The 9,295-nt window shown below is 36.6% G+C and overlaps 1 long non-coding RNA gene across 3 annotated transcripts; it reads right to left on the bottom strand.

Moving 5' to 3' along the window:
• Nucleotides 1–359: 359 nt before the first annotated feature.
• On the bottom strand, nucleotides 360–3,680 carry LOC110795930 (uncharacterized). 3 transcript variants are annotated; one of them, XR_008929602.1, is made up of 5 exons: nucleotides 3,524–3,680; nucleotides 2,774–2,858; nucleotides 2,305–2,475; nucleotides 1,890–1,957; nucleotides 360–820 (listed from the first exon to the last, which is right to left on the bottom strand). It is a non-coding gene; the product is annotated as an uncharacterized lncRNA (long non-coding RNA). The 3 variants fall into 3 exon arrangements; XR_008929603.1 differs by having other exon boundaries at nucleotides 362–820; nucleotides 2,385–2,475; XR_002535477.2 differs by lacking the exon at nucleotides 2,305–2,475 and having other exon boundaries at nucleotides 368–820.
• Nucleotides 3,681–9,295: the final 5,615 nt, after the last annotated feature.

Here is a 9,295-nt window from a genome sequence, read left to right on the forward strand (position 1 = left end):
GCGCCTTCGGTACATAACCGTCATCTATTCTTCCTATTAAATATTGAGATACAGAACATCTTTCGTACATAAGCGTACTATATTCTACCTTTTTTTTTAATATTATTTAAAAACAACACGAGCAAATTTTTTTGAATATTATTTTAAAATAGAATATTACGATTCTAGTATGTAAACCAAATCTAAAACGATAAAATATAAATGATATCGACGCGATCTTTCCAAAAATCTTTTCATTCAATAACAAAATAATATTATTCATTCAATAACAAAATAATATTTTTCATTCAATAACAAAATAAATGATCTACACAAAGTACGGCAAAAATAAAAATCCAATATCACTGTAAAAATAAAAAACTCATTCAATAACAAAATAATATTATTCATTCAATAACAAAATAATATTTTTCATTCAATAACAAAATAAATGATCTACACAAGGTACGGCAAAAATAAAAATCCAATATCACTGTAAAAATAAAAAACTCAACAGCAGGAACAAATTCTCCAGCAACAGCAGCGCCTGCAGCAGGTACAACAACGTCTGCAGCAGGAACATCAGAGTCTGCAACAGGAACAACAGCGTAACAGCAGTGTCTGCAGCAGGAACAACATCGTCTGCAGCAACAGCAACGTCTGCAGCAGGAACAGACTCTGCAACAACCATCTCAGCTAGCTTAAGTCACACTAGATCATCGTCATCATCATCTTCATCTTAATCGTTATTTGGTTGGTGATATTCGATAACGTATGAGATTCACCTCTCCCTTAGCTCGTCAATCGTAGTTTGAGAATACGTGGGAGTTTTGGTAAAATACTACAAGACAAGTTAAAATGTACGAGTAAGAAATAAAGAACATGCAGCAAGCAACAGAACCAGTAAGTGATGAGTATATATATCAAGCCACAATTCAAATGGTAGGGTAGAAGAACACTAATGCAGTATTAGTTAGAGTGGTGTATTGCAACTATATTATCCAACACCAGTTCGAAACATGACTATCGACTGCTACATAGTGTAGTCATGAAATATAATCAGAGTTATAAATTGATATCAACAACAAATTGTTTGAATTAATGACCTACACCAAAGCAAGATGAGACTTATAAAGAGCCAACTAGCTAAGCTACATGTAAAAATCTTGAAACATTAACACAGAAAGTAGGACCTTCACAAACACTCCTAACCTTTATTTTCCACTTCTCTTTTCTACCAGCAGAATAGAAAAATCTACGCAAGTGCACCATGAGGCTTCACCGCAATCAGTTAGGCGCTTATCACTTCACTATATTTTGTACTTAACTAAGCTGATTAGTGAGAATTGTTTTACTGATGAAACTTGTTTTTATAGATTACACATCAATATTGACTATTGCTAATTTATCACATGATCAACTGAGTAAAACTAATTTTACTTGTCAAAACTAATTTTACTGGAACTGATTTCACATAAGCTGAAAAGAATGGCCCCTACTATATTATCAGGAGATCAGTTTGTTATTTCAGAAAAGAGGTCACACATTAAAAGCCAAGCACATTGTCCACAACCAAGCAACAGTAACCTGCGGCCCAAGTTCAAGAATAACAAATATGTACACAATGCTTTATTCCAGAATAAAACAAAATCCAGCAAACAGTCCAAAGACCCCATAAATACTTCAGTTTATAGCAGGGAGGTGCAGACAGACAGACAAGGAGGTAAAAGCAACCAGTAGTGGGTGGCGCTAGCCGTTGGCAACAGCAGAATAAGAATCTCTAATTAATGTAAGTGTTCTGAGGAATGCCTTGGGCATATTAGAAGTAGAAATAGGAAGAGAGTTTCGATGCAATAGATTCTAGAATAAAAAATAAGCATGAGTTTCAATGCATCAGAAGAAAGCAATACCTTTTCAGGAATGAACATTTGTCGATTCAAATGCATTGATCACCTTCTCGAACTTTTGCACACACAATCTGGACATGGGTTGAATAGTGAGTTTCAGTCATATGAAAACAGCAATACACTTCCACAACATCATACTCTTTTGTTTTGACATGCTGAAATTAAGAGCTGAATGTGTAAATAATCAAATTGCATGTACCATTAAGTAGTAAGACTGTAAGAGAAACACATAACTCGCTATTGCGATTACGCCCAAGCCAAAATAGATGGATTGTGAATATTTCTTCATAGTTAGTATAAAATATATATGACAGAATCAAATGTATGCCATGATAAATCTGATCTAAAATCTCAACAGAAGAATCATACTTCAGGTAGGATCTCAAGTCTCAATAAAAAAGAGAATTGAGTACAAAACCTTCTTTCTGGAGCTCACAAGCTCGAAGATACAGGTGACCCCTGACAGCATATGCACACTATCAGAAGGCTAATAGATACCTTAGTAAAACAACTTCTTTAGAACATCAATTTCATGGAAACCGTTGCCCGAACACCAACTGCTCTACTTAATCTTCTTCTTTGGTCTTAACTGCAAACCAACAACGCAATATTTTAATATCTAACCAAAACAACCATGAAATTGGTTTCATTAGGGAAAATCAAGAAATGCCAAGTGACCTCAGAAACATCATCGACGACATTTGTAATCTAGATAGTAATTTTAATTATTGTAAAATTAAGTTTACTAGTAGACAAGCTACTCTATACGCCCATAAACTTGCAATCCAGGCAAGGAATAATGGTGTCCAGCAAAGCTACTAAGTAGTGGTTTAGTGTCTGTAAAAAAAAAAGGGGTAAAACAACAACAGATTAGTGATTCAACTAACCCTTATGAATGGTGTTGTCAGCAAGAGTGATCACCTTCAAACTTCTTTCCAGCAAAGATCAGCCTCTGTTAGTCTGGTGGAATTCCTATCATACAGAAAACAATCAATTTCCCTCTCATTTGATACAACAAAAACCAATGCATAAACTATATGTAGACCATTTAACATAATAACACTATTAATCTATACTCACCATATGCTTAATTAGCACAACAAAAAACAGAACACAATCACATGCTCAACAGAAATATCTTACGAAATCCAATTCCCAATTAGGTTTGCCACATTAACCTCATCATCGCTAGATTCAATGGCATATTCAGACCGATTTCCAGATTTAAATTTCACTTATTAAATCTAATTCCCATTTAGGTTTTCCACATTGAACATGAATATAAATATAGTAACTTTGTTGTCAATACTCATACAGAAAATTTTGAAACACAAGCAAACTAAAAGAAATCTTAGTTCCCAATTTTTTGTAGGTTAGAACAATTTGCCAAAATCAAGTTTACATCAATCAAGATTATAATTATACAATTACCAATTCAAATTTCAATCAACCACATACAAAATATCAAACCATGAGCTAATTAATTTGAAATTAACTTTAATTATCCAAATTCAATCAGTTAAAAATATTTAAATCATGTTATAACCCACATAAAAATTCAATCGCCAAAAACCAAAATTCAAATAAAATTATAACTTTTGACAAAATTCAGCACCTAAAACCCAAAAATATTATACCTCGGAAATGATGGAAGCAATCGGCGTTCATCGGAGGTTGGGAGGCGGTGGGAAAGGCGGCGCGTTAAAGCCGAAGGTAAATATAGGAGGCAGATGAAAGACGGTGGAAATGAAGTGCTTTTTGCTTTTGCGGAGTTCTCGATCTCCAGTTACCCACCCAGCCACCATGCTCTTAGTTTTTTAATTTAATATAATTTTTTGTGCTTTTGGGGATATATCGTCACTTGACATAGGTTTCAATTTTTTTTTTATTTTTTTTTTACATTATTAGGTTTAAGTAATAATGCCGCTAACAATGAAAGTAATTACGGCTTTTTTTTTATTAAAATATGTTTAAGCCAAAATACACAACGGTTATCATAAACACTGCTTTATATTTTATTAAGTATTTTTAATTTAATTAATTCTTTTTATTATGATAAAGAATACAAGACAGCTAGGTAAGGTACCGTACTCTATTATTTTCTTCACGCAACTGTTATAATAGAAATGCGTACTCTATAATTCTAGATAACGCTTAGCAAACTTAACCGTTCTCTATTCAGTGTTTCTTATTCTAACTTTTGTAGTAGTGTCTTGAAGCATCCAATCTTCATCACCTCCTTGTTAGCTTGGCATCGTCTTGAATCTTCGTTCAAATTCTAACTTAAAGTTCTAAACTTAGAAATACTTGAAAATAATAAATTACATCAAAATTTCCATGGTACGCAGACCATATTTAAAACTTTACATTCAAAGATAGAACAGTACGCAGACCGTATTTAACTATCCTAAATTGGCCATGCTAGTCACTTGGAGTACCAGCATTACATAAAATATATATTCTATGCATTCACCCATTCGTATGCTAAAACGAATGGCCCATATTAATATGCAAGTATTTACGTGAATTAATTAAAATTCACGTTCACATAAACGCGTCCTAAAAGATTAATCAATTTCCAAATTATTAATCCTTAGACATTATTCTAATTAAAATTGATTTTAATTAAAATAATGCGACCTACGAAAATAATTAAAAATAATTATTTCATTATAATTTTATTTAGTGGCTCCCACTCAAACTAATAATTATTCCGGATAATTAATTATGAAATATTAAATTAAAACTCGCGGCCCAGCCCAAGCAAATAAATATTAAATTAAATATCCCGTTAGCCCAAATTAATGCAAATAAGTCAAGCCCAACAAAAAAAAAATTGTCATGTGCTTACTTGGGCTAGGCTTGCGCCCAGCCCATTAGCATTGTGTGGCCTACGAAGCACACGAGCATAGCCCGCATCCATCGCAGCCGTCGCATGGCCTACGAGGCATGCGAGCATAGCCCGCACCCATCGCATGCCAGTGCACCCGTACCCGCAGCATCGCTGCTGCCCTACGTGCCTCGCTCGACTCGTCGTAGCGCATCGCTGCACCATCGCAAGGGCTTGTGCCCTGCAATGCGCGCAACACTCGCGCAGCGCGCGCGGCACGCAGCGTGCATGCTGCTGCCCGCGTCGCTGCGACTCGATTGCGCACGGTAGCTCGCATTGCTCGTCGAGCCACACGCCCACCACACACATGTGTTCGTGCCTTTGGTTCGTGATACGGACCAAATTAATTAAAATTTAATTTAATTTCACGAACTTGCATTAATTCTATTTTTCAAAAAGTTACGATTTTTATTTTCGAAAAACAACGATTTTTAACGATTCAATAAACTTTAACGACAATCCAATTTCGTAAAATTATTAAATCAAGGGCTAACAGTATTCAAACTTTTAAGAACGAACGAATCAACATTTAAAGTTTGAACTTTTAATTAATAAAATCCGAAGCTTTAAATAGTTCATAAACAATTAAATTTCAGATTTTTAATAATTTGGTTTAAGTGCGATTAAAATTAACGAAACCTAAAATTTTAATCCAATAATTTTTAAAATTAGCCACTGACCCATGAAATTATATCCCCTTTCCCAATTAACCGAATTATTAAACCAAAATTAATTAAAATTCAATTAGGGTTTCAAATTTTACAAATTGGGGAAAGGCAAAATTAGGGTTTATACTTATCGAAAAATCTGAAATATTTACCATAGATCAAGAATGTACCCAGCAACATTGTGTCAAAATTTCAAGCAATTACGAGTAGTTTAGGTCGACCTTTTAATTGAATTACTGTCCGACACTTTTAATTTTTAATAAAAAATTAACAAAAACTCCCAAAAAACGATACTTCGAGGCCTGTTTTCGCAATTCTATTCCCATGAGTTGATCGTAGAAAATCGTTTTCCATCCGATTAGGGTTTTAAAACTCGGAAAAACGAACATTTTTGATATCGGACCTGATTATTACGCAATTCATCCAATAATTCGTAAAAATTCCCAAAAATCAACAAAAAATCCAAATTTTTCGACAGATGCAAAAACAATAATAATCATGCTAATTCATGCTTTGAATACATAAGGCTCATGATACCATAGTTGGGGAATACAGTTAAACATAATAACATGTGCGGAACAATCCCCAAAGCCATGAAACATGTATAAAACACAGATTAAGCAAACTTACATTCGAAGCGTGTTTTCCACAATAATATGTCAACGAACACGAACAAAGAACTCCACTTGTCGTTCCTCTACTTGGTTCACCGACACGTTCAGATCCGCCTTGATTATCGTAGCTTAGACAATTGATCAAGATACTTTGCCTTTTGGGATGAACACACTGTGGAGGCACAGAGAGAATTAGGGTTCTTTGTTTTCTCCTAGGGTTGTGTGTAATTAGAATTGTGATTGTGCTAAGTTGGAAATTAGGTTGTAAGGTTATTTACATAACCTTACTAACCGACCAAGCCAAGAGGCAAGGCCGGCTAGCAAGCTTGCATGCCAAGTCACACGGACACGCACAGCGAAGGGCCGTGGGCCGCGCTGCTGCTTGTGTCGTGGTCTCGGCCCGCTCGCACGCACACAAACCTCGCCTCTTGGGCCTCGCTGCTGCCGCGCTTTGCTTGCTCGCCTATGCGCGCGCCCATGGGCCTCGAGTGCTTCGTGCACTCGGCTCGTGGGCCGCTCCTCGTATTTGCGATTAAATATATTTCCGATATATTTATTTATCGTTTCGTATACGACGAATCACCGTCGTACGATATGATTTATTCGTCTCGCCTAGCTTACGAATATTCGCGATACGATATACGATTCCGATGCAAGGTCGTATCGTATAATACGTTTCTAACTTAAATCCCGAAAAGCTATTAAATGAATTTCCGATTCATTTAATCCGGTGATCTGTTACGTGTCATTGGTGTGACCTTGTAGGTTCAGTCAAGAGTAAGTTGTGAGTTCAATATCCATTAAAACTCACTGATTGGAAGCATTGCTCCAGCTAGCTGTTCCGATCACTTGATTTAACTGAATTAATTGTTCGCAATTAATCTGAACCTTGGTATTAGACTTAATGCACCTTGGGTGAAGGACATATTTCCTTCAGTAAGTGTTATTTTGGCATGGAACCTTTTAACTCAATTTTTAAAGTTTGGAACTTAAGGCTCTTACTATGTTGGTTAGATTTTAAGTGAACTAAAATCCTTAATCATGCAACATAATCAAGCCACAATCTCATGCATAATTAAGACATATTAAAAGCAATAAATAACTTAAAGCATGCATAAGATATAAATGTGATCTAGTATGGCCCGACTTCATCTTGAAGCTTCAACTTCAAAGTCCGTCTTGAAAATGGATTGGAAACTCCGTCTTGAATTTCACCATGGGAGACGCCATTTTCTTCAAATAGGATGAGTGTGAGGGGGGTCGAAAAAGCACGAGGCTAATGCGTGACCTTGTCCCTCGTGTGTGTGACGTTTCTTTTTGTCAAATCAAGTGTAATTGGATTTCCTGTGAGTTTACACCCAATTGACTAGTAATATAGGAGTCGTCATTCAGTTTTTAACGACAATGAGAAAAACTGACAAAACCCGGGTATCGTGATATAAAGGGAGTGCAATTATGTTTGACCACGACGGCCGTAGGTTCCCTTGTGATCCCTGGTGTGGGGATCTCTGAACATACACCCGCAAGGTAGAGATTGAGGGTTCGGGGGACTGTAACTACCGAGAGGAGTACTCGCTCTTCGATAACTCCAGAGGCAGGATATCCTTACTAGCTCAGCATAAATAATTGAAGGGACATGCGTTAACTATTAAACTAATCTGAGTTGATTTTAACAATATGCAACATATAGTACTAGATCGAGCGCGATTATCTGATTTAGATTGTATTAAGGGACCTAGCATGATAATCCAATTTCCCAAAAATATCATATTTATTAGGCGTGATAGAACAATCAGATTTAGTTAGTTTAACAGTTCATAAAAAGGGCGAGGAAAGCAATTAAATCATAGAAGAGGGACACATTACGACGCACCCTTGAGAGGTGCGTCATGGTTCTCAGAAAAATAACCACTTTGACTTTGCTATTTCTCCTTTTATTTAACGAATCTCAAGTTATGGGACAGGATACGTTCTGTTCGATTTATGGATCGATTGCGACAGAACGCGTGATCAGTTTTTGCAGCGTGAGGCTTAGGCTTAGGGGTTTGGAGTCAATACTCAGAATAATAATTGTGTGTTGTTCTTTTCACGTCGAACTTAGGGCCCTATTTATAGAAAAGAGTTCGTGGAAAGATAGAATTGTAGAACTCTAATCCACGAGGAATTAGAAAAGAACACGTCCCAGGTATTTTCAGCGCCCAAGGCTCGGCGTCAAAGATTTCGGCGCCCAGCTCTGGGCGTTGAAAATAGGATCCCGGCAATTTCAGCGCCCAGGGCTGGGCGTTGAAATTGATGTTTGGGCCGTTTCCTTGTCAGATTCGGACTCTTAGAATCCGGAGTGTATGAGACTTAATCGAGTCTTTTAGTGCGTATTAATTTTATGATGGAATGCATCTGCGCCCGTTACGAACTCTAGGCTCGTTTGGATTTTAATTAATACGTAACTCTTATTTTCGAATCATATTAGGAATAGGATTCTCTCGCAATTTCTATCTCATTTAGGATTTATGTTGGAGTGCAACACCTAATTCTGACAGGTTTCTATCTTTTATGACTTGCCACTTTTAACAACTACCCATTATGGCAGTTACTATTTTTAGCAGGTTTCCATAAATAGCAGGTTTCTATAAATAGTAGGTTTCTATAAATAGCAGGTTTCGGGTGAAATGAAAAGGGGAATTGAGATTCGTTATTTTATAGGAGATGCGTTGTCAAGTGGAGATTTATGTTTTCATCATCGAACCTTCCCTTTCGGGAATGGGGACAAAAGTAGGTGTCTACAGTTAGCCCCCACTTTGACTGAGTCTTGGAGTAAGACGATGGTCAAAGTATTAGACGGAGTGCGCCACACAAGTCATGGTGACCTGCTTTTGCGAGGGTCTCACGAGCCCCCGAGTGATAACATTTGACTTAAGGGTCATCACTTGAAGTGTCGACATATCCCTCACGTGTCATTGGGATTTGTCAACGGATAGTATAGAAACTTCCTCACTTTTTCATTGGAAGGATCTAAAGGTGCGTAGAAACCCCCTCACTTTGTCATTGGGAGTAGCTACAGATGTTTTCGAAATCAAAGCTATAAAGTGTAATTGGGCCTGGCCAAGCCCAATCACGAGGTAAAAATGTTTTTAAAGATTCTCATTTTCAGGGTTAGCTAAACGAGAAAACCCCCTTGTTTTTATGGGACGTGAAACGAAGGAAACTCCAGCACATCGTTCTTTTTTGGAAAAAACGGAA

This window comes from Spinacia oleracea, chromosome 3 (genome assembly GCF_020520425.1).
Source record: "Spinacia oleracea cultivar Varoflay chromosome 3, BTI_SOV_V1, whole genome shotgun sequence".
In the NCBI taxonomy this organism is placed as follows: domain Eukaryota; kingdom Viridiplantae; phylum Streptophyta; class Magnoliopsida; order Caryophyllales; family Amaranthaceae; genus Spinacia; species Spinacia oleracea.